We start from the raw sequence: 25,934 nt of genomic DNA, 5'->3' as shown, positions 1-25,934 counted from the left end.
TCTGTGGTACACTTCAAACCCTATTGAATGTATACTATTATTTTCAATAGAAAAAGATTCTCATCTGAGCATTGTGGTAATTGCATTTGGGAGAATTCAGGGAAATAAAGTATAAATACACTGGTGGGAATATTAATCAAACCAAATTAAAAACAATGAAATAAACAATTAAGTGATGCTTATTATGATATATCTCAAATCCTTCCAAAGTAGCCATACTCTTTGATCCAGAAATATGTCCTAGAGAGAAACAATGAATAAGCATTTGTACAAAAGATGTTATTCCTGCAATCTTTATACAAATATCGACTGGGAAACAACCTCAAATTCCAGCCACAGAAAAAGTGACATTTGAGTTATGATCTGGAAACCTATGAAATATACTTTTTATTGCATTTATTATTGCAGTTATTAAAATGATAATCATAGAAAGCATTGTAAAGTACAAAATATTCTTTTTGCTAGAGTATTAAGCTTAAAAAGCAGATTCACAACAGTATGATCAGTATATCTATTTATCTCCAGATATCATTTATGTTTGTGTCTCTGCATGTATACACACATCATGTTGACAACAGATACATATATAATATAATATATATATACACAACTCCAATTATATATTGTAAGTTAGGTATATATGTGTATGTATATCTAGTATATATCTATATCTATGTCAATTCACTCATTTACATGGACATATACATATATATCTGATCTGTTTGTCTATTTGTTGTTTATCTACCTATCTGTCTATATGGCTGGATTAAAAAAACTTAAAAATTTAAAAGTGGTTCTATTTTAGAAAAAGGCTTATAGGAGAATGGTTTTCGCTTTTACAGTTTTTGTCTCCGAAATGTGCCCTTATGAACATGTATTGTTTTCTTTTAATGAAAACAATATAGCTTTTTTCAAGAGTACTTTACCCACCATTTCACATCTATGACCATCAAGACTTTCTAAAAGTTGGGCTGCAATTTAAATAAAAATAGCAATAGCCAAGACAATGGGCATGTTCCCCCCTCTGGCAGTCACACAATGAGAATGCATTTGACACACAGCCCAGAACATTCCGAGTGAACTAACAGCAGGAAACACACTCAGGCTGAGATCATTCTAACTTACTAGATGACAATTTGTTCTAAATTTCAAAAGTTAACCCAGCAAGTAGGATTTGGCCACAAGGATAGAGTATTAAAAAATCATTTCAACCTAACTCATCCAGCAAAGAACATTTCTCACCATTGTTTGCATCAGGCCCAAATGTCTGTGTTATGTGTTTGCATCTTTACAGAGGCAGTTTTCACAACAAACAAACCCAATAACTCACTGACCTGGTGCTCGGTGTACTCTAGGTGCCCTGCTGAGTATTTTTATGCAGTATTCCTCCTTATAATTACACTCCTACAACATGGGTGGATTTCTTGTTTTTGTTTTCCTTTATGATGCAGAGATGTATAGTAACTTAGCAGAGGGTTGTGGTGACAAATGAGGCTTTCCTGGTGGCTCCGATGGTAGAGAATCTGCCTGCTGTGCTGGAGATTTGGTGACAAATGAAGAAATTCTGCAGGTCAAGTGCCCAACTCGATGCCTGGAGTGTACTGGTACACATAACAATGGTAGCCTTCTTGGGCGGGTCCCACCTGAGAGAGACCTCTCTAGGGCAACAGGTGAGACAAGCAGTCAAAAATATTTTCTGATCAGAGAACTCTGCAGATATCCATTACTCCTCTGAGACCAGGGGCCATGTGAATAGGGTTTCTACCTGTTTGTTATTGGGGTCTCTTCATGACAAGGGGCCAGAGAAAATCTGTAACTGGGGGCAAGACCCTCATGGCAGGGAAGAAGGGCTAGCAGGCAGAAGGGCAGAAGGACTCTTCACTTGGAGATGGAAGAAAACGACTAACAGATACCATGGGCTCCTGATAGGAGGAGGGTTGCAGGTGACCACTGGGTACAACTTCTATCCTTCTAGAAAACTTCACTCCTGTGAGTCAGCTGGGACTACATGCGGGCCAGTGCCTCAACCCCTGCTCCTGGTTTCCTCTTCATCCCTTTCTGTTCTCAGTTGTCAGCACACATCTGCATCTCAGCCACTCTGTGGCCACTGTAGGAAAGGGTTTTATGAGACTCAGTATAGTCAAATCTAATGTCTGTTACTTATGTTCTTTCCAGAATGTTTCCCACTGCGTTCCACACAGTAAGTCATAATAAAAAGGGTGGCATGTGTCCATCCTCTTCAACTCTTGACCTAGATTTTAGGAAAGAAGTACCCCCAGGGATTCATGTGGCCTGGGGAGGCTCACCACTAATCCACACTACTTCTTTGAGTGAATAATAAAAAGCATCCCCTCTGGGAACACATAACTGCAAACACATGGTGCTTTTTCATGGCAGACCCTGCCCTGCTCCAATGTGCAAACTTGAGTTTCAACTCTCACTCCCCTTGGCCAGACACTCTGCTTAATAACAGTGCACAATCTGTACCACTGTGCATAATGACTCTTAAAGGTGGAGACTTACTTTCTAGAGGAAAGCAGGATGAATGTCTGAGAATAATAACCTTTAGAAAGGGGATTAAGAAAGTACACCAGGGGCTTGGGACAAGTTTGTCCTTTGCCGTGGAACATGTTGCTGACTGAAAACATACCACATGGTCTTAAAAATAAACAGGCCCTTGGTGAGCTATCCTGACTAATTCATTTAATCTTTCAACATTCATTGGTGTGACTCTCTGCCAGACCTGGTGCTAGCCTTAAGCATTCAGGGGTTACGATGGTGATTGTCATGCATCTATCTTAGCCTGAAGTCCATGGGCCTGACATCTAAGGGGCTAAGGTCATTCATGGGAAGATGGGTGTGAGTGTGGGCCCATGCTCATTTTCTGAGGAGGGGGACATTTCAAAAAATTTTAAGGGACAAGAGGCACGGGGGAAGACTGGTATTGATGCGGCAGCACACCTAGCACCAGGTTAGCCCCACAGAATGGAAAAAGATAAGTGAAAACCAGGGGCCGTACAATGTATTGTACCATCCCTTTGCCTTCTGGTACTTTCCTTTTTCTTATAGAGGAGAGGAAAAATATGGAAAGAGGCAGAAACTACAGAAATACTGATAGAATAGTCACTAATTAAGAAAAGGACAGGAGCTCAAAATTCAAAAAGCAGAAGGCTAAGGTGGGAAAATTTTCATAGGCAAAAATATTTGGTACATCCTCTCATTGCTTCACACACACACACACACAGACACACACACACAGAGAAAGGAGAACACATGTAGCGCAGCATACATATGCACCCCCACATGCATACACCAAAAGAAGGCACGTAGTACATTCTTTCCATTCATTGTACAAGCACACACTTGTACACAAAATAGGCATATGGCACATTTTTGAATGTTTAATAGACACACATACACAGAAAGGAGAGGCATCTAGCACACCACACATATGCATAGACACACACATGAATACATGGAAAGAGGAAGGGCATTTACACAACCTTTCCTACTGCATCAGTTCAGTTCAGTTCAGTCGCTCAGTTGTGTCCAACTCTTTGTGACCCCATGAATTGCAGCATGCCAGGCCTCCCTGTCCATCACCAACTCCCGGAGTTCACACAAACTCATGTGCACTGAGTGGGTGATGCCATCCAGCCATCTCATCCTCTGTCGTCCCCTTCTCCTCCTGCCCTCAATCCCTCCCAGCATCAGGGTCTTTCCCAAAGAGTCCACTCCTCACATGAGGTGGCCAAAGTATTGGAGTTTCAGCCTCAGCATCAGTCCTTTCAAAGAACACCCAGGACTGGTCTCCTTTAGGATGGACTGGTGGATCTCCTTGCAGTCCAAGGGACTCTCAAGAGTCTTCCTCAACACCACGGTTCAAAAACATCAATTCTTCAGCACTCAGCTTTCTTCACAGTCCAACTCTCACATCCATACATGACCACAGGAAAAACCGTAGCCTTGACTGGACGGACCTTAGTCGGCAAAGTAATGTCTCTGCTTTTCAATAGGCTGTCTAGGTTGGTCATAACTTTCCTTCTAAGGAGTAAGCGTCTTTTAATTTCATGGCTGCAGTCATCATCTGCAGTGATTTTGGAGCCTAAAAAAATAAAGTCTGACACTGTTTCCACTGTTTTCCCATCTATTTGCCATGAAGTGATGGGACCAGATGCCATGATCTTCGTTTTCTGAATGTTGAGCTTTAAGCCAACTTTTTCACTCTCCTCTTTCACTTTCATCAAGAAGCTTTTTAGTTCCTCTTCACTTTCTGCCATAAGGGTGGTGTCATCTGCATATCTGAGGTTATTGATATTTCTCCCGGCACTCATAATTCCAGCTTGTGCTTCATCCAGTCCAGCATTTCTCATGATGTACTCTGCATATAAGTTAAATAAGCAGGGTGACAATATACAGCCTTGACATACTCCTTTTCCTACTTGGACCCAGTCTGTTGTTCCATGTTCAGTTCTAACTGTTGCTTTCTGACCTGCATATAGGTTTCTCAAGAGGCAGGTCGGGTGGTCTGGTATTCCCACCTCTTTCAGAATTTCCCACAGTTTATTGTGATCCACACAGTCAAAGGCTTTGGCATAGTCAGTAAAGCAGAAATAGATGTTTTTCTGGAACTCTCTTGTGTTTTCCATGATCCAGCGGATGTTGGCAATTTGATCTCTGGTTCCTCTGCCTTTTCTAAAACCAGCTTGAACATCAGGAAATTCACGGTTCACATATTGCTGAAGCGTGGCTTGGCTATATACACATACACATAAACACAGAGAAATTTTCTGTAGTCATAAATTTATGGATTAGCTGATTACTCAAATCAGCAGACTTACATTAGTTTAATATATTAATTAGTTTACTGTGACAATTCTCCAGTTCTTTAATATGCTAAAATGAATTATTATGTATCTAAAGAATTATGTATAATATGACTTTTCTCAAAGTTTTGATCAAGGATAGATTCTAATTTTAAACATTTTCAGAACATTTCATAAGATTTTTTTTTTGTGAATGATTTTGAGAAGAGTGAGCTGGACACAATGAGCTCAATCAGTTCTCCTATTTGAGGAAATGATATCATGAGTTGCACTGCAGAGTGATCAGGCTTTTTAAAACTGTCCTTGTCATGCCTGGAGAGCAGAGGCTGGATTCTAAGGGGCTTGTGAACACATTACCAAAGTGTCATGACTAAAGTATTGTAAGGAGGTGAGGAGTGGATATGACTAGACAGGAATGTGCCAAGTAGGAGCCAGTGTGAGCGTGTGAGGACCACTAAGATGATGATGATGGATGGCGATGATATCTGTGATAACTGTGATGATGATTGCAGAGGTGAGGATGATGGTGATGATGATGAGGGTGATGGCAGTAGTAATGATGATAGCCATGATGATGCTGACCATGATGAAGATGAGGATGGTCATGTTGGTGATGATGACAGTGATGATAGCAACAACTCGTGCTATTAAGAGTTAACAATACTGAGCACAGGCTTTGTGAAGGTGGTGAGATTTAACACATGGAGGACTACCTACACGGTGCATCCTGCAGCTTTTACTCAACAATATTCTAGTGTAGTGTATCTATATGTATAATCCCAAACTAAGTGCAAGCATCTCATTCTCATTTTAATGTATGGAGAAACTGGGTTTAAAAGGGCTGTGCTGGCCAAGTTCACACAGCTGCTAAAATGTATTGCTTCCAGTTTGGACAACTGCGCTCTGCCTCCAGAGCCTAAACTCTTGACCACTCATTTACAGAACAGTTGCTTTATACCAGACAGTGCTGAGTGTTTACAATCACCACAGTTCCTTGAGAAGTGTATCATTATTCCTAGTTTATGGATGAGAAAATGGAGGTTGATATTGTTACACAAATTGCCCAGTCTCATCTAGCTGGTTAGAGTGAGACTTCAACCAAGATGCCTTATTATAAAAGTGGAACATAATTTAACCTGCATGTTTCATCCAAGATCTGTGACATTTCTTTACTTCAGGACTCAGTAAGGACTGGTGAAGCAGCAAGTTGGGGGAACTAGACATCATACAGAATGTGTGATCTGCAGAAAGATGTATGGCCAGCCTCTGATAAGTACCTGGAGAAAGCCTGAAGTCAACCCAAGATGGAAATCTCTCTGAGAGTCTGCAGTCTGAATTACTCTTTCAAACATTTTGTTAATATAAGGGAAAGCACAATCCAGGCAGAGAGAAGAATGCGCATTAAGACTAGACACACAAGGGCTTCCCTAGTGGCTCAGGGGTAAAGAATCTGCCTGCCAATGCAGGAGACTTGGGTTTGATCCCTGGTCCAGGAAGATCCCACGTGCCATGGAGCAACTAAGTCTGTGCACCGCAACTACTGAGCTTGTGATCTAGAGCCCAGGAGCTGAAACTACTGAGCCCATTGCTGCAGCTCCTGAAGCCCAAACACTCTGCAGTCTGTGCTCAGCAACAAGATAAGCAGTCACCATGAGAAGCTGGTGCACCTCAACTAGAGAGTAGCCCCACTTTGCACAATAACAGAAAAGCTCACACAGCAGTGAAGGCCCAGCACCGCCAAATAAATAAATAAAATTATACAAAAAAGACTTAGACATATGCGAGATAAAACAATGCTTGATGAGAAACAGGAAATTAGAACTAAGGGTTGTACAGTCAGAAGAAAAGTGGTAGGTGGTGGTAAGGAGATAAGATGTGGCTTGTATGTCGAGGGTCTGTGTGCCAGGCTGGGAATGCCAGTCTTCCCATATGAATGAAGCAGGAGTTGTCAGAAGTTCTGTTTTGTCTTGGTTTGGTTAGGTTTGTTTCAGCCTTAGAAGAGGATTGACCTGGTTTGTTTACTAAGAAGACAATCCTGGGGGTATCTAGGAGAGATGTTTCCTGAGATACAAGCAGATGTGGAGACATTGATTACAGTACTCAAATATAGAAGTGTGGAAGGAGTAAATAGAAGGAGGCCTGTGAAACATGAAGAAAAGATGAGATATATCCATGGCTCCTGCCACTTTAGCCTTCTGAAAATTCTCATTTCCAGGGACAGGATTAAGGGAGTGGAAAAAATTCCAACAGGAAGTAATCAGTTTCATCTTATCCAGAAAATGGACATTTTGTAATGACTTGGCTATGAAATGCAATTGGAAACATATTTTCAAAAAAAAAAAAAGGAAACATATTTTCTTAAAGCCTACATTTTAACTTCTCATGTTGTAGATGGGATAATGCTGCAAGTCATGACTTTTGCAGCAAAAGAAGACTTGAGAGTTCATTTTCCTTCTTCTTTTCTGAGAGTGCAGAAGTGCAATCACTTTTCCTGAGAGTGCAATCATTCAGTTGCATAAGCCAGCAAAAGGCTCCATAGTTTGATTTTTTGCTTCCCTGCGCACTGGTGCTTGATTAGAGATCAAGGTGCACACATCTATTGGAATCCTTATTAACTGGAAAACTTTTGAATCTTAGGAAATCAAGTCTTTGAAAAAGGAACCCTTCTACACTGTTGGTGGGAATGTAAATTGGTGCAGTCTCTATGGAGAACAGTATGGAGGTTCCTCAAAAAACAAAAATAGAGCTACGCTATAATCCTTCAATCCTACTTCTGTGTATCCAGAGAAAACCAGAGTAAAAGATACCTATTCATTGTAAGGTATTCAGAATAAAAGATACCTATTCATTGTAAGGTATTCACAATAGCCAAGATATAGAAGTAGCCTAAACGTCCATCGACAGATAAATGGATAAAGAAAATGTGGTGTGTGTGTATATATACACATACACAATGGGATATTACTCATCCATGAAAAGAATGGAATAATGCCATTTGCTGCAACATGGATGGATCTAGAGATTATCATACTAAGTGAAGTAAGCCACACAAAGACAAATATCATGATATCACTAACATGCAGAATCCAAAAAGAGTGATACAAATCAACTTATATACAAAATAGAAATAGACCCACAGCCATAGAAAACAAACTTACGAATACCAAAGGGAGAAGCGTGAGAAGTAATAAATTAGAAGTTTGGAGTTAATATATATACACTCCTATATAAAAAATAGATAGCCAATAAGAACCTACTATATAGCACAGGGAACTATACTCAATATTTTGTAATAACATATAAGGCAAACAATTTGAAAAAGAATGTATGTGCACTTGAATATATATTCTGTGCACTTGAATCAGCTGCACACTTGAAACTAATACAAAATGGTAAATCAATTATTCTTCAGTAAAAAAGCATTAAATTCTCTCAGTTCAGTTCAGTTAAGTCGCTCAGTTGTGTCCAACTCTTTACGACCCCATGAATCACAGCACGCCAGGCCTCCCTGTCCATCACCGACTCCCAGAGTTCCCTCAGATTTACGTCCATCGAGTCAGTGATGCCATCCAGCCATCTCATCCTGGGTCGTCCCCTTCTCCTCCTGCCCCTAATCCCTCCCAGCACCAAAGTCTTTTCCAATGACTCAACTCTTCGCATGAGGTGGCCAAAGTACTGGAGTTTCAGCTTTAGCATCATTCCTTCCAAAGAAATCCCTGGGCTGATCTCCTTCAGAATGGACTGGTTGGATCTCCTTGCAGTCCAAGGGACTCTCAAGAGTCTTCTCCCACACCACAGTTCAAAAGCATCAATTCTTCGACGCTCAGCCTTCTTCACAGTCCAACTCTCACATCCATACATGACCACTGGAAAAACCATAGCCTTGACTAGACGGACCTTAGTTGGCAAAGTAATGTCTCTGCTTTTCAATATGCTATCTAGGTTGGTCATAACTTTAGAGCTGTATAAAAAAAGAACCCAGCTTTCCAAATGGAAAGTATCCCTTCTTAGAGGCCTTGTGATGTTGCAAAATGAACTTTGAGATTAGGATGATCTGAAATCAAAGTTTGATCCTCTGACAAATTATCTCTGAAACTCTTCAGTTCTAATACCCAATTCCAGTGTGTATGTGTTTGGGGGAAGGCTTCCCCACTCCCACAGCAATGTTGCAACACTAGCTGGGTGTCCTATAATTCAACTTAATCTTAATTTTATATACCTGGAGGTAGTGTCAGATTGCACAGGTTAAGGGCAGCCCCATAAGACTGCACTGCACTCCACTCCCCACCCCCAACTTCGCACACCAGTCAGCAGTCCAGGTTGTCACCTGTGCTTCTAATCAGCTGACTATAGATCAGAGGGTCCCATGACCCCTTCCTGGGATATGATTAATTTGTTAGATCAGCTCATAAAACTGAGAGAAAGATTTTAGTTTATTATCAGAGGTATAACGCAGTTATAAAAGGATATAACCCAGTTATAAAAGGATATAACCCAGAAACAGCTAGATGGAAGAGATGCACTGGCCAAGTTATAGGGAAGGGCATGGAGCTTCCATGCTTTCTCCAGGGACTCCACCTTCCCTGAACCTCCACTTGTTTACCAACCTGGAAGATCTTTGAACTCACTCTTTTGATTTTTCATGAAGATTTCAATACAGAGGCACAGTCGGTTAAATCGTTGGCCAGTGGTGATTAAGTCAGCCTCCAGCCCCACTCGCCTTCCTGGAAATTAGGAGAGGGTGGAGCTGAGAGAATTACAACCCTCTCATCACTTGGCAGTTCCCTGGGCATCATGCCCTCATTGGTTAGGTGCTTTTCAAAATTCACCTTTACCAGGTGTGGTAGAAACAGCTTGTTATGAATAACAAGACACCCATTTTATCTTTACAGCTCTGAACTGATTTCTAGAACTGAGGACAAGAGACCAAATATAACAAAAGCTTTCACTGCTCTTATTGCTCAGGAAATTCCAAGGGTTTTTGAGAGCTATGAGCCAGAAACTGTGAAGGAAGACCAAATATATATGAGAAATATATTTTGGTCATCTGAATGACCAAATATATTTTTCTTATAGATCACACTATCACAGTGACCATGAACATTGTCTTAGTTTCTCTAAGGCTCTCATTTCTTATACGTAAAAAGATGGGAAAAATAATAATCTAGTCGATAAAGCTGTTGTGAATTTAAGTGAATTAATCCAGGTCCAGTACATCCCAAGAAAGTAGAAGTTAGTTAATGAATGCTTACAGAACACACCCATCCATCAGTTTTACATCAGGTACTCTCACAGAAGGCATCCTATAAGCTGTTATACAGTTTTGGTTTTTGTTTGCATGCTTTGGAGCTGGAAGGTGGTTCTTATAGACGGGTGTGAGAATTATCTTAGAGGAGCCACACTTGCTGGAAATCCTCAGAGAACATTTCAGTTCTGCTACTACTGTACTCATGGTAAGGCCAAGTCAAGTCAGGGTGGAGCCCCTGTGGGAATCGCCCTGGAGCCAGGTGTGATGAATTCACAAAGCTGCTTGGCCAAGTGGCCGTGTGCTCCTTCCATCTCTGCACAGGGCTTGATGCACAGGGCTTGTCCTGCACCAGGACACAGCAGGTTTCACAGTATGCCTGGAAACTGGGCATGGTGGTGGTATCAGGGAAGGGCCAATGCCAGGGTTGGCCTGGGCAGCACCTTTATGCCAGTCATTGAGTTTCCTCTACTGAAAAGTGGATCTGCCTTTTCCCAACATCTCAAGGTTGCTTTGAAATAAGGTCAAGATGCCTGGAAACACTAGCTATTAGAAAAACCATTTCTCTTCATCCGGGTGTTTTTCTCCCTTTGGACCATTTTTCTCTCTCAGTGGACAATTTCTTTATATTTTATGAGGAGATGGATCCCTTACAGTGATTTATTTTAGACCTTTTGTAAAATGTAGCTTCCATCTTGCTAGTCTTCCAGCTAGTTCTTTCAATTAGCAAAATCTAGAAAATATGAAATGCAGAAAGACATACTGTTCTTGCGATGAACGTGTTACTCTCTCATTTCGCTGAATTGCAACGTCAACTTCAGAGAAGAGAGAGCTCTCGACATTTTTGGGTTGGAGGAAATCTTACCTAACAACCAGGAGATGCTCTCAATGTGATCAACTAAATCCTTCTTGGTTAACCAGTTCCTTGTCTTTAAAGGAAAAAAAAACTCTTAATTTTGTTTCAAAATTATATATCAGAATCCTCTTAAGATCAATATTTGGTAGATAAAGAGTAGAGCTAGAGTTCAATGGGAATAGTTTGTAGGGCATATTTTGGAAATTTTCTAAACTCCACCTTTTAAAAAAAGAATTAAATGATTTTCTAATTTTCCACCCATGGCAAAACTCACAAATATCTTCATATTTCTCACCTTTTGCATAATAGGTAAATTATCAAGTTCTCTTTCCAAAACTTTCTGTTCTGATTGAATGTGGCAAAATATCCTTGGGAGCAAGTAAAGAATTCAATAATTTATGTTGTATAGATTGCTGAAAAGTCAACATTTAAATAAGAAGTCTGTTATTTAGAATTTACTTCTGCTTAAGTATTTTTTTAATATTATAGAAAGGCCCAACTGAATTTAAGTAAGTATTGGCTACTACGAAGTACAGGTCAATGGTTGTTATTACTATCTAAAAACTCCCTTTTTGTCAGTTCTCTCTTATTTTGAAAAGGACTCCAGGAGGTATGGATACACTCAGAATTTAACTCCTCCACTTCAAATATATATCTATTTCTCTTCTCTGTGTGGGGGGTAGGGAGGAGGAAATCCAAAACTTTCTTAAGACCAAATATCTAAAATACTTTGGGATTTTTTTGGATTGCTTTTTGTCCATATTTTACAAATTTGTCAAAGTAATGCATAATTACATACAGAGTCTTTCCGGCATACCAGGCTTTGAAGGTCAGGCCACCAGGGCCTCAGACAGGCTGCAGTCTGTGAAACTTTCCCCTTGTCAAGAGGGTTCTTTAAGGGAATTGTGAAGTGGGATTATACTACAGTGTTAGCTATTATGCTGTAGTTTGAGCCCAATCTTTGTAGCAGACAACAGAGGAAAAATAAGACCTTGTAATCTTTAAAAAAACAAAACAGGTCTTGGTCTGGAATAAAATAGAGATCAAAGTTACTTTTTAAGCTGGCCCCCTTCTGTTGAGGAGAGGGCAATTGTGTTGGACACTTAGCTCTCATCCTTATCTCCTAATCTTTGTTGTACCTTGACTGGGTGAAAGTTTTGTCTGTCATCTCACCTAAGAGAGGAGGGGAAATGGGGTGTGAAGGACAAGGTTCTCTGGTTCTCTGGCCTTCTGATCTACGTGATTAGAGTCCTAAGTCGGTCAGTGTGAAGGGCATGTTTGTCTCAGGCGTCACCCTGGATCTCAGGGCATTCGGTCACCATGTCTCATGACTTACCTGAATGTCCTCGCTTTCAGTGTGTGGCCAAGCTAAAAAGATTTTATCACCATAACTTTTATCTTCTTAGGTTTTTATGGCTAATATTTTATTGTTTAAATGTGAAGGACTCTTCAGAAGTGCTTTAGAAATGATTCCCATGTGTTTTCTTCCAAAAATATCCATATCCCTCTACTGTGTAAACCTCACAGCTGTTTGTTTGGCAGATTCTTTTACAATGCTTCATCCTGAAAAGATTCCAGGAGGAGAACTTTGGCCATAAAACATCTTATAAAAGTTATTCTTCTTACTCCAAACTAAAATCTTTAGAGTAAAAGTCAGTAAATACAATTATTTTATTCTAGTATTCCAATTTATGGATGCCATCCTTCTTTATATATATATGTGTGTGTATATATACATATTCTCTCTCCATTTGGGGAAATAAAAAATAGCTTCGTAATTGTGAAAACTATAAACACTGCAATCTCAATATTGTGCTATTGGTGGGTTCCCAAGTGACATGGGTCATTTGGAAGGACACCAGTTTTCCCATCTGTAAATTTGATGTGGTGCTGAGGAGCTTAACTGCTTTGCTTCTGTGGTTTTCTTCCTCTGTGCACGTATTCATAAGGAGACTTCATTTATAACTAGTGAGTCTAAGATTGTAATAGAATACGGTGTTATAATTAGGTAACACTTATCTACACAGTCTCTAATATTGAGATACTTGGCGATCTCAAACAATTACTTGAATTTCACTTTATGTCAGTATGGAAGTATTATTTGGCTTGATTACCATTCATGATGCTTTTCAAAGGCTCTGAAATCAAAGTTGTTTACTAATATTTAGAAACATTTTATATGAGTCAAGTGAATGTAAAAGAATGCCATGCATGTTTGGTATGGGTTTGGAGGAGTTTTCCAGTGCTGCTGAGACTCACCAGGTCCTCTCCTTTGTGGGAAGTGGAGGTGATAAAGTGCGGGGTCAGGGGTGACAATTATCCTTGCCTTTCTTCTGCCGCTGCTGCTGGTTAGTCACTTCAGTCATGTCCAACTCTGTGCGACCGCATGGACTGCAGCCTGCCAGGCTCTTCTAGCCGTGGGATTCTCCAGGCAAGAATACTGGGGTGTGTTGCCATGCCTTCCTCCAGGGGATCTTCCCCACCCAGGGATCAAACCTGGGTCTTCTGCATGGCAGGCAGATTCTTTACTACTGAGCCACCAGGGAAGCCCTGCTTTTCTTCTCCATCTGTGCAATAAGCTCACTAACAATTACTGTCAGTGTCTGTGAACTAGAGATGAAATGTTCCCCTGGGCCGCACAAGGTCTTGTGAACACCCTGGGGAATTGTGGAGAACTGAATTAATGGGTCAGGAGCTGGACCCCACTGGACTGGGCAGGACCTTTTCCTCCCAAGAACAACCACAACACCTATGCTTTCCTCTAGGGATGCTGTGCCCAGCTAGTTGATGGGTGTGCAGTGGGCAAAGATCCGCTACCCCTGCCCCGATCACCGGAGGACCAAGAACCAGGCAACCAGGGATAGTTCCTATGCCCAGAGTGCACTGATCACTCAAACCAGTTCAGTCCCAGGCTGGTGTGTAGCCAGTCTCCTCTGTTCCTTCCCAGGAAATCACAACAGAGGCTCTTGCTCACTGCTCCCTCCTCTCTCTGCTCCGGACTGACCCTGGTGGTTCCGAAGGTGGGCCCTCCTCCTCTTGGAATCAAACAGATTATCCTTTTAGTGGCAACCATCTCCTGATTGTTGGACTTGAGTACCTCAAGTCTCTATTAATATACCGCATTAATGTCCCTCAGCCTGGATATACATAGCAGCACAACCCATTGTCCCTGGGCCCATGACACCGTGATAGTGTTAGTTAGCTTTGATGCCCTGAGCTTTTGAGGTTTCCTCTATCACTCTGTTTCATCCTCTGAGGATCATCTCTGGATTCCTCCAAGAATTTGGGGCTCTTTCTTCACATTCCCCTGAGGTCCTTTCATCACTGGCTGTTATAAACCAGTTGTAGTGTGTTAAAGTTGGCTGAGTCCATGTTTTCCTTGCTTGAAGGGAAAAGTATGTTTTTTTTCATATGTGCAGCCCAAGGAGCTAGTGAATGCCTCTGTACTGCAGAAATGGCCTGGGAACTGGATACAGTCATTCTTCTCCACTTTCGAGGTACACAGATTGAGAATTAAAGGATAACGAGGAAAGGGATTTTTATATTAACAATTAAATCATTGTGAAGTCAGTCTTGAGTGAAATTTTATTTCCTAGGTGTCTGTTCCCATTGGAATATATCTTGGCATTTTCAAATAGATACAATGAGTCTTAAGTAAATAGAAAAGTTTAGGTGTGATTTTATTGTCCCTCCTGCCACCACTTCCCCCTGCCCCCTACCTTGTCAGTTAAACACTCTCACCTCATGTTCACTTGGGTTAATAATCATCTATGCAGGCTATAAACACCATGTCTTATATCCCTGGAAGCTTAAATAGAAATGAAATAAGTGCATATTTGTATTCTCTAACCATCTTTCAACTGAGAAAAGCAATGTTTCAGTCCTCTACTACTTGCAATTACTCACTTGAAGTCTGACTCAGGAAATCTTTAAATATTAGAGTGAGAAGGTCTATGAGGGTCCTGGAGCCCAAGCCTCATTACATGGAGGCAATGGGCAAAGCCTGGAGAGGTCAAATGGCTTCTTAAATCAATGAGAAAAATGACTCTGTGTGTATATAGAGATGCAACTTCTGGATAAATAGCAAAAAAAATTAAATCAGTGAATTATTTTGCCTATAAATATGCCAGAGTTTTAGTTTCTTACAGATTCCCAGATGTTTGGGGATTTGTATGATATGTTTTGAATGGATGAAAGCAGAATTAATCTGCATATAATTTAGCTATCTTACTATAATTATTGTAGGTCTGCTTGGTTATGATAATATTTGAGAAACATGGCATTAATACTATGTTTTAGTTAGTAAAAGATATGCATATTTAAATTGAAATGTCCCACCATAAAATTGTACAGATTATCTTTCTAAATAAATGTCCTATATAAGAGACTATTATTCATTTTAGTTGTAAGCTAGATTATTTTTGAACACTCTGCAAATCTGAGATAGTAAAAGTATTGCTGATTTTAATAGGAAATGTTCTGAGGTATCATATTTTTTTCCTTCTTCCCTTTTTCCTTCACTCCTACTCTCCCCTCCTGCTCGTCTTCCCTGCTTTCCTCCCTTCTTTCTTCCCTTCCTCTTTTTCCTTTCCTTCTGTAAGTCTAAAATAAAATATTAAGCAGCAAGTTCCTATGTGAAGTGAAGTCACTCAGTCGTGTCCGACTCTTTGCGACCCGATGGACTGTAGCCCAGCAGGCCCCTTGGTCCATGGGATTTTCCAGGCGTGAATACTGGAGTGGGTTGCCATTTCTATCTCCAGGGGATCTTTCCGACCCAGGGATCGAACACAGGTCTCCCGCATTGTAGGCAGATGCTAGACCCTGCCAAATATACATTATCTTTTAAAATTGAATTGAAACCTATACCAATCAAGAGAACAAGATACTTAACATTTAGTTCTTATCGAGAAGAACCTCCCAATGTTAGGATTATCAAATTTAGCAAATAGAAATATAGGATGCTCAGTTCAACGGAGACTTTAGATAAACAATGGATTGTTTCTTAGTGAATCTTCCTCCATGCTGTGCTTGGGACACACTTATACCAAAGCCTTACCCTGGGTGGTGGGGCTACTAGAAACATCTGGCTTATCTGAAATTCAAATTTAACTGAGCATCCTGTATTTTGTCTAGCAGGAAAACTGATTTAGGAAGTAGGAGAACCTGGTTTGAATTGCACATTGTATGACATTTGCACATTGCTAGTGTTGAGGCCCAGCCTCTCTGAACTCATGGTTACACAGTAACACAAATGTGTCTCATAGAGCAAGGATGCAGAGGCATCATGTTCGCGAGCCCTTGGCATCACGAGGTGCTGATGTGGGGCAGCTCTCCTTTCTCTCAGAGATCCTTGGAAATCCTTGCGGCTCCTCCTTCACTGAGGTCTCCTCCTCTCCAGTGAGTGGAGCAGAGGCTGGCAATTGCACAGCACTATGGGAGCTATGATTACTTTGCAGACATTATTTTCTGGATATTTTTCCTTCTATCTCCTGAAGAGAGTAAAATGTATAAATTAGAAACAGGCTGTTGACCTCTTGCAGTTTGCTGGTCAGAGTTTCATGACAGACTTGAGGCAGTTTAAAGATGTGCTCTGAATTCTACTGGGAATTCATTTTTATTAAACTCTAGTTTGGTCTCATTTCACTGCTCAGCTTCAAAAGCAAAAAAAAAAAAAAAAAGACAATAAGGGATTTAAAATTAAGTGATTTTCTGCAGTGAAAGTCTTCTGGAACTTTAAAAAGCCCAATTGCATTGGCATTTGCCAAATGTAAATGCATTTTCCACTGACTCAGCCAAGAGGAGTTGGGTTGACAGTCAGATGCTCAAGGAGATGATGGTGACTCTGCATGCACCAGCTGAGGCATTGTGGGTACTGAATCTGGCCCTTCTGACCATGGTGGCCTCAAAGGCTACCTTCTCCCAGGAGCCCTGTGCAAACACATGTTCTCCCAGCCTGTTGGTGTTATGTACGTCAGAAAAAAATGAACTCAAAAATAAAGGAAGGAGCAAAAGAAAGTGTAGCTCTTTGTAACAGCAGGAGTGATGATTTTTGTAATCATGTACCTATCAGCTAGTGTCCTTGTGCATTTATCTGGTTAGGGAAGTCACACCTATCTGCATATCAAATGGCCTCAGGACACATCTGCAGAGTTCCAGGCTCCAGAGAAGGTCTGCAAAGGGATGGACTCATGACTTGAAACCCCTGGCTAGCCCAGCTTAGAGTTCAGTTACTTCCAGGTGTCAAAGAATTTTGCACCACAATAATTTTATAATAGTAAAAGAAATAGTAATCATAATAGTATAACAGCCCTACTGACTCATGACTTTCTGTACTCCTTGTGTGTGAGGGGTTGTGCCAAGCCCCTCACATACATTATATCATTTGCTGATGAGGACACTCAGTCCTGGCTATGAGATATGACTTGTCTAAGGCCACATGGGCCTTGGTACTCTAACCTGATGTAGCAGGGCCTCATTATGAAAAACTGAAGAAAATGATGGGCTCCTACACTTTAAATTCAGGCCCATGACATCACCTGTCAACTACAAATTGGCACTTGCCATGGGTGCTTGCCACCTACCTCTACAAAGATTAAATTATGTTCTGTTGCAGTTGCTTACCTTCAACACCCCCTGAAGGAGTTCAGGGTATAGAGCAGAAATGAGGGCCTCTGTGCTCAGGGAAAAACTGGCAGGACACGTCTTCAGATATTCTCAGGAACTGATTTTATGAGCGAAATTCTTGTATCTCTCGTATCTAGAAAAGCACTAAAATCCTTCATGGGGACGACCGTTTCTCTTGACTAGCAGAAACTTTCTACAATGTGCTTGATTGCATGTACTCTGCCTTTATCAAAATCACATATATTGAGCTTCCCCCTGCCTCTTTGGAGCAGCCTTTCAGAGCTATCTGAGGTGTTGTCTCCTAGGCTTCAGTCTTCATTTTGCCCCCAGTAAAACTTAACTCGCAACTCTCACATTGTGTGTTTTTGTTGTTGTTGTTGTTGTTAAGTTGACAACCTAGTAAGCCCCCTCAAATGCTAAATTGAAGAATATGTTATTTGACTTGCGAATTGTTTTATAAATGTAGAATTTGAAAGTTCTAGAAGAAACAGGAGCTTTTCGAATCCAAGGTGTTTCTACTCAATAAACAAACAAAAAAATCCCATGCTCCTAAACTGGATGGCTAACAAGTGAAGTCAGTGTAACTGGTCTGCATTCTCCCCAAAGAGTTAGTTTTCTTTATCCGCAAAATTCAGCTTCTACATTTACCTCTCATCCTGGGAGGACAGGCGGGCAGCTCTTGAAAGCGATATTATCATAGTGGTTAGAAAAGCACAACAAACCAAACAACCCAACAAGAGTGATGACTAGAACCTGCTTGGAGCCAGAGGCTGCAAGGGTGGTTACTAAGAGCCTGGCTTCTGAGCAAGTACCCTGATGCTCACCTCCACTGCACTGTAGCAAGCTGGGTTGTGGTGCTTCAGTTTCCATGTGTGTAAAAGGAGGTAGAGAAGTATCTACTTTAAAGTTTTGGGAAGATTGAGGGTTAATAAACACAAAGCACATTGAACATTAATATTAATTACTATGTAAGCTTTAGTGGTCATTAGACTAAATGGTTCAATATAGATTAAAACTCTTAGGGCAGTGACGAGCATTTCAGAGAGTGCTATGTGTGTGTGTGTTAAGTCGCTTCAGTTGTGTTTGATTCTTTGCGACCTTATGGACTGTAGCCCACCAGGCTCTCTGTCCAGGAGAGCCCTACGTAAGTATTATCATTAGAGAGATGCTAAGTCATGTAGCTTCCCTTCAGTGAAAGGAAATCTTCAAAGCATATGACTTGCTCCGTTATCTGCCCTCAGTTCTGTCTGGATGACTAATCAAATTCAAACACATCATTGGCTTGAAAATAAACCATGAATTCTTATATCTGGAAGGGATCTCACACATTTTTTCCTGGCCTTGCCTTTGTCTTCACGAGCAAAAAGAAATGGAAATGGCTTTTCTTTGGTTCATCTACAAAGCACCATCTGCTTTTACAGACTTTTTTGAATTGCAGTCTTTGTTTTCAGATAGGTGTGACCTGAAGCTAAGAGACAAAATTCCAGAGAAAAAATGGTGGGCTCTTATCTGGATGGGCTTCCCTCATACCTCAGTTGGTAAAGAATCCGCCTGTAATGCAGGAGACCCTGGTTCGATTCCTGGGTTGGAAAGATCTGCTGGAGAAGTGATAGGCTACCTACTCCAATATTCTTGGGTTTCCCTTGTGGCTCAGCTGGTAAAGAATCTGCCTGCAATGTGAGAGACCTGGGTTTGATCCCTGGGTTGGGAAGATACCCTGGAGAAGGGAAAGGCTACGAACTCCAGTATTCTGGCCTGGGGCATTCCATGGGGTCCCAAAGAGTTGGACATGACTGAGTGACTTTCACTTTCACTTTTCACTTTCCTGTCTGTATATGAACACTGGGACACTGGAAGCAGATTTTAAAAGCAAGTTTTCTTCAAAACACCCTTTTCTAGACCACTTGATAGACATCCTGACACACCACAGTAGTGTCAGCAGCACAGCAGTGATTATTTGAGACATGAATTTCCATTCTAAAGATTGTAACAATGGAAAAGGTGAGAAACCTAAATGTCCATCAGGAAGAGAATGGATACACAATGGCAGACGTTATACTGCGTTTTTCATAGGTCTGTGTTCTTCTCTTCCAGAAGGCTATGATTGCACAGCAGTTTTTGATTTGACATTTGATGGCAAGACAAGAGTATGTCATCACCCTTCTGTGGATGTCCCATATAAACACGCAAAACTTATCCCTGGATCAGATCTTGTGCATAAGAGTGAGGAAACATGATCAAAATGTAGGAAAAAACAACAACAACAACAAAAAAAACAGATAGAGATGAGAAGGAAAAGGTAAATGCCAGGTGTAAGAACCATGATAGAACAATTCAGCAAAATATTCTGTCCTACTAAGCTTCACTGGGACTCTGGTGGACAGTCCCACAGCTGTCACAAAAACTGGGTTCTCTCAAAGAGAAATGATATTGACCTTCTCTTGAATCAAAGAGAAATGTTATCGTGTGCTTTGTTTGCTAATTGAGAAAATGCAGCCTGGTTTAGTCACTAATGTATTATATAGTGAAATATTAGTAAAATGTCTTTTCAGATGTTAAAAATAGAGAAAAAATTTTACTTAAAAAGTGGCAAACTGAGATCTGAAACCCATCTTGCTGATTCCAAACAGCTTATTTTTTAAAACGATGAAGTGTTGATTCTGCTTCCTCCTCTTCACAACCTGAGACCCAGAGAAATTGGCCCAGGTCTGCTGACGTGAACTCAGTGTAGGTTTTATGGGGATATGAGGACGTTCATAGCATGAACACAGGCTGGACACATGTAGAAATCATAGTAACATAGATCCCCATTGTGGTTAAAAAACCCTCCTCTTTCCTCCTCAGGATAAATGAAAATTAAGCCATTTGGAGTTCTAAAGTTGATATATTTGGATTGTCTTCATTACCCTTATTAGAGCCAATTTCTTAAATTGTAGTCTATATAAATTTAATTTCTGTTGAACATTAGCAATGATAACAGCCCTCCTCCTCCCCGGCACTCCTCCAATGGAGTGCAGTCTGGGTAGGGAATGAAATATAGATTGGGAATGAAATATGGATCTAGTCAAGCACAGACTTGAGTTATCTTGTTAGGCTTCTGTTCTTGAAGACTTATAGGCATTAGAAACTGATTAGTCATGTAGTTCTAATTATTAAGAAAGTTTGAGACTGAAGCCAACTGCCCTCTGCTAGTGAAAAAAAGTCTGTGAACAGTTTACTTCAGCCCCCTGCATAGATTCAATTGTATATAAACTCAGATTCTTAGAGATACACATTGGGATGTTTGGTAGTGTTTGCCTATAAAGTGAAATAGTCAGGAAAATGCTTTTAAACTGGATCTGGTAGAGTGTTGTCAGTTGAAAATTAATATTCTTACCATCTCATGCTTCATCATAACTTCATAGCCTAGTCCTGGGTTGGTTCTCCCCTATCAAGGATTGATGGCAGGAAGTGGTGCCTGATTTCAATGCCAGGCGCTGGCCATGTGCAATTCATTTTTCTGTTTTAAGTGCTTCCATAATCAGACACAGCTTCAATTAGGAAAGTTAGTATAGGTTTTTCATTTTCATGTGGTGTTAGTCAAGTGCTAAGGGATAAAAATGGAAAAATGCAACCCTTAGGGGAAGCACACATTTTCATTTATCCTGGAGGCACTGAAGACCAATTGGATCATTGACCTGTTTCTAAATGTGGAAGATAGTTCCCGAATCAATTATCAGGAGATGCTATGTGAAAATATTGGAGATTATTGATCAACTGAACTATATACATTTCTTCCATGGATAGAACACAGAGAAGTAGCCTTTATGTAATGGAGTATACTTAACTAGTAAACAAAAAAGTATATAGACATGTGTTAAAGTGAATTTTTTAAAAATTGGAACTTCCATCCCCAGTCTTAGAGAAGTTCTTTGCATGGCTTCTTTGCAGCCTTCCATTTTTAGTGCTTGGATAAACCTGAATCTATCCACTTGAAAGCCAATGCCAGTCAACCAGAAGGTCATGATGCATCTTAAATGCTATTCTGATGTCAATGGGATGGGCTCTGGCTTCACATTCAACTGAGGGAAAGAGCTGTATAATATGATAAAAGATACACACTGTTAGTGCCTATAGCAAAGACAGTGTGCTAATACTACAAGAGGATCACATGAGGGATTTGTGAACTCTGCTGTGGAGACTTTCAGTGAGGAGCAGGTATTTGAGGAGGACCTTGCAGGATAAGCTTGTCTGGCTACAGTCCACAGGATTGCGAAGAGTCGGACATGATGGAGCAACTAACTCTTCTTCTTTTTTGCAGGATAAGGGGCTTCCCCGGTAGCTCAACAGTAAAAGAATCCACTTGCAATGCAGGAGATGTGAGTTCAATCCCTGGGACAGGAAGATCCCCTGGAGTAGGAAATGGCAACCCACTCCAAGATTCTTGCCTGAAAAATCCCACGGGCAGAGGAGCCTGGCGGGCTACAGTCCATGGGGTCGCAAAGAGCTGGACACGACCGAGCACACACACAGGCAGTCATTGCAGGATAAGAGGGGTTTTCCTGAAAGACACAATTAAGGGAAGCGCATTTTTCACAGGAAAAATAAGCAAACAGTTAAGCTATTTGTTCAGAGGTGATTGGATAGTTCTCTGGATAGAACATAGGTGGTATTGAAGGAAATGGCAGGAAATGATGTGGGTTGGCAGGCTGGGCCAGGGCCCTGGGGGATTCTAGCTGGTATGTCAGACCCCTAGCTTGGGCAGCATCCCCGAGGCATGAGTTGGCAATGCTTCTGAAGGTCATGTATGGAGGGTGGATGAGGAAGGGAGTGCTTTTGGACTATTTTGTTCTGTAAAGTTAGCTTTTATCTTTGCCAGGACAAGTTTCCTGAGGAAAGACACAAAGACATCACAGAATATCTTCATTTCATCCTATGGTTCCAACAGAGATAATTTATCATAAATTTTCTATTTTAAAATAAAAAATATCATAAGCTCTCATTTTACCGATGTGTTGTCTATGGCTTAAGAACTATGAGAGACATTTATTCTTTCTTTCTTTTCAGTGGTGCAATGCATATGTGTTGTATTTTTTTCAATAAATGCGATTCATTTGGTACATAAATAAATGTCATTTAATTATATACAATGTAACAAATAAAATTTGTATTCTATGAAATTCTATTATGCTATGTATCTTTAAGTATAATAAGAGATCTTGTTTTATATTGTATATAATTTAAAACAGTTTTTAAAATGTCTTGGTGTTTAGGAATACTTTCAGCAGCAAATATGCTACACACTGGTTTAACAAGAAAGGATTAATTTTTTATCTGAGACAAGAATTCCAGAGAATGGCAGTTGCTGTACTGATACAGCTGCTTAACAGGTCATCTTGGACTGGTCACCTTCTTATCCTGTTGGCCAATTGTGCTCACACTGTTTTCTCCTGTTTAGAATGTGATTGTTTCAGATGCAGTTCTCATCTGTGGGCTAGACAGGTAAAAGAAGGAAGAGAACCAGGGTGAAAGCCTAACAGAAGCTCTCCCTCTTCTTGAACGTCTCATTGGCCATTCTTGACTGGAGGTAGTCTGGGAAAGGGAAAGTTTATTTTGGCCCTCTCTAGAGTTGACAGTCAGAGAAGGCAATGGCACCCCACTCCAGTACTCTTGCCTGGAACATCCCATGGACGGAGGAGCCTGGTAGGCTGCAGTCCATGGGGTCGCTAAGAGTCGGACACGACTGAGCGGCTTCCCTTTCACTTTTCACTTTCATGCGTTGGAGAAGGAAATGGCAACCCACTCCAGTGTTCTTGCCTGGAGAATCCCAGGGACAGGGGAGCCTGGTGGGCTGCCGTCTATGGGTTCACACATAATCGGACACGACTGAAGTGACTTAGCAGCAGCAACAGAGTTGACAGTGATGAAAGGAAGGTGGTAGGAAATGATTAATTGGAGAGTTAGCCAATAAGTGAGGGATCATTGTGGTTTTTCTGGTTTTACAGTTGGGGAAACTAAGGGTTGCATGAACTGAAAGAATTGCACAAATTCCCATACATTGTCAGTGATAGAGACAAGAAGCAAACTCTAAACTATGACTTCTAAACTGTATTTCTGATATCATGACTTTTTCTGAAATCCTGGCTCCTAAAAAGTGTTTTTTTCATTGAGACTATTCTTGATCTTCTCTTCTTTTTTTTAAACTTAGAAAGGCACACACTAAGATCCTCAGAAGAGCACTCCTGAATGCTTAAGGGGGCAAGGTCTACTGCAAGGTCACCTGCTGGTTTGAAAAGACTTTCTCCTGTGATACTTACTCTCCAGTACAGATACTTCTGCATTACGGTATCCACCTATAGCCAGTCTTCACTTGGGCTTTCTGTATTTCCTTTTACCTTAGAAAATACTATGTATTTTTTCTCACAGACTTTGTCATATTTGCCATGTAGCGTTTGTTAAATTCTGTATTTCCCTTTGTTAATTGATGATAAGCAGTGTGGGTGGTCTTTCATACAGGGAGGGTTATTACTGGCGAGAAATTCAACTCACCTATATTCTAGGATGGTTTCCAAATGCTGACTGTCAAGGTGATATATATCCATAACTTATCTAGAGCCTGGACCTTCAAAATGGGGACAGTGGTCCTCAATACTTAATATTGAAGATGATTTTCTATGATATTCTGCTACTATAACTGAAATAACTCATTGACTATTAATTATCAAGAATTATGATACACAAACATAGGCTTTCCAGTTGGGCAAAAAGGTAAAAAGATATCTTTAATTTTGTGTGATTAACCTTAATTGGCATCTAGAGTTCCAAACAAACTAGTCTTCGATTACCTGATCTTTCCAATTCAGGTTAATATCAGAGACATCAGCAATTTAAAATTGCTCCCTCTTCTCTTCTCTGAAAGGTGGCATCAGGGCTACTTGTATGTTAAGACATCAGGGATGCTAATGTATGTGACTTCTGTCTTCTACCACCATCAGCTAAGATATACCTCATCTTATAAGATAAGATATACCACTAAGATATACCACTCTAGCATGTGTCTTGCTATTAATGACTTTGCTCATCTTCATATTACAATTCCTCAAGGGGTCCTGCTGTCCTTCCCAGCATCAGACCTTCTCAAATCTGCTGTTCTTCTCTCAGTGACATCTGTTAGAGAGACAGAATCTCTCTCAAAGAAGAAATGTTTTTCAGATGCTTTTGTATAATACTCTGAGACACTGGAAATCCAGAAAATGGTTTAACTCCCTCTGCCCAGACACACGGAGAAGGCAATGGCACCCCACTCCAGTACTCTTGCCTGGAAAATCCCATGGATGGAGGAGCCTTGTAGGCTGCAGTCCATGGGGTCACTAAGAGTTGGATACAACTGAGTGACTTCACTTTCACTTTTCACTTTCATGCATTGGAGAAGGAAATGGCAACCCTCTCCAGTGTTCTTGCCTGGAGAATCCCAGGGACGGGGGAGCCTGGTGGGCTGCCGTCTATGGGGTTGCACGGAGTCGGACACGACTGAAGTGACTTAGCAGCCCAGACACATGTTGCTACCACAGCTGTGTTTTCTTTTGCCCACCAAGTTGTTGCAAATGTCTTTATCACATTTGAAATCTCCTAGGTTTAAGAGTCCCCTCTTCTCCTAGGTCCCCAACCTTTTCACTAACCCATACACTTATGACTCTCTACCATCTCAGCAGTTTTCTCTTCTTTCTCCAAATTCTCCTCTCTCAGGGTTGCTTATTCTGTGTCATCTGGGTTTTGTTTGGTGCAGAGGAGCTATTTGTAGATAAGACTATTTACAATTACTTTTTTGGGTTTAAAATAACATCTAATTGCTTTGCTTTTAAATTAAAAATATAGCTTTTCTTAAATTCTAAGAGCAAATCTTTTATGCATAAATTTAGTAGACTTTATGTTGACTTAAAAATGCTCATTTTTGCTTGCTATTTAACACTCAATTGTGGATTGAATTTTCTTATAATTCTAGCTCTATTTCCAAGCACATTTAAACACCTTTAACTTTTCAAACTGAAACTAGGAACTTTCTGTTTCTAACTCCACACCCCAAATAGGAAAGCCTTAGTAATCTAACAAATGCTTTCTAAGTTCCACTGCTAATTACCTCTCTGATACACCTGAGTTTACAATTACAATGAACAATATTGGACTAAACTTTAAACATTGTTTACAAGCAATTGCATTCAATCACAATTTTCAATTAAAGCACAGTTCTGTAATGTCAGTTTCTGTTTAATGTTTCAAATAATAACCTGGAATTAAGTGATAGATTTCTTAATGTGTCAGTGTTATAGCCACTGTCAGGGGCTGACAGACCCCATGCAGCTTGGCTCAAATGTTGAAAGTATTGATGCCAAGCATACTCCAAGAG

This window comes from Capra hircus, chromosome 4 (genome assembly GCF_001704415.2).
Source record: "Capra hircus breed San Clemente chromosome 4, ASM170441v1, whole genome shotgun sequence".
NCBI lineage: Eukaryota > Metazoa > Chordata > Mammalia > Artiodactyla > Bovidae > Capra > Capra hircus.
This window is presented reverse-complemented; position numbering follows the sequence as displayed.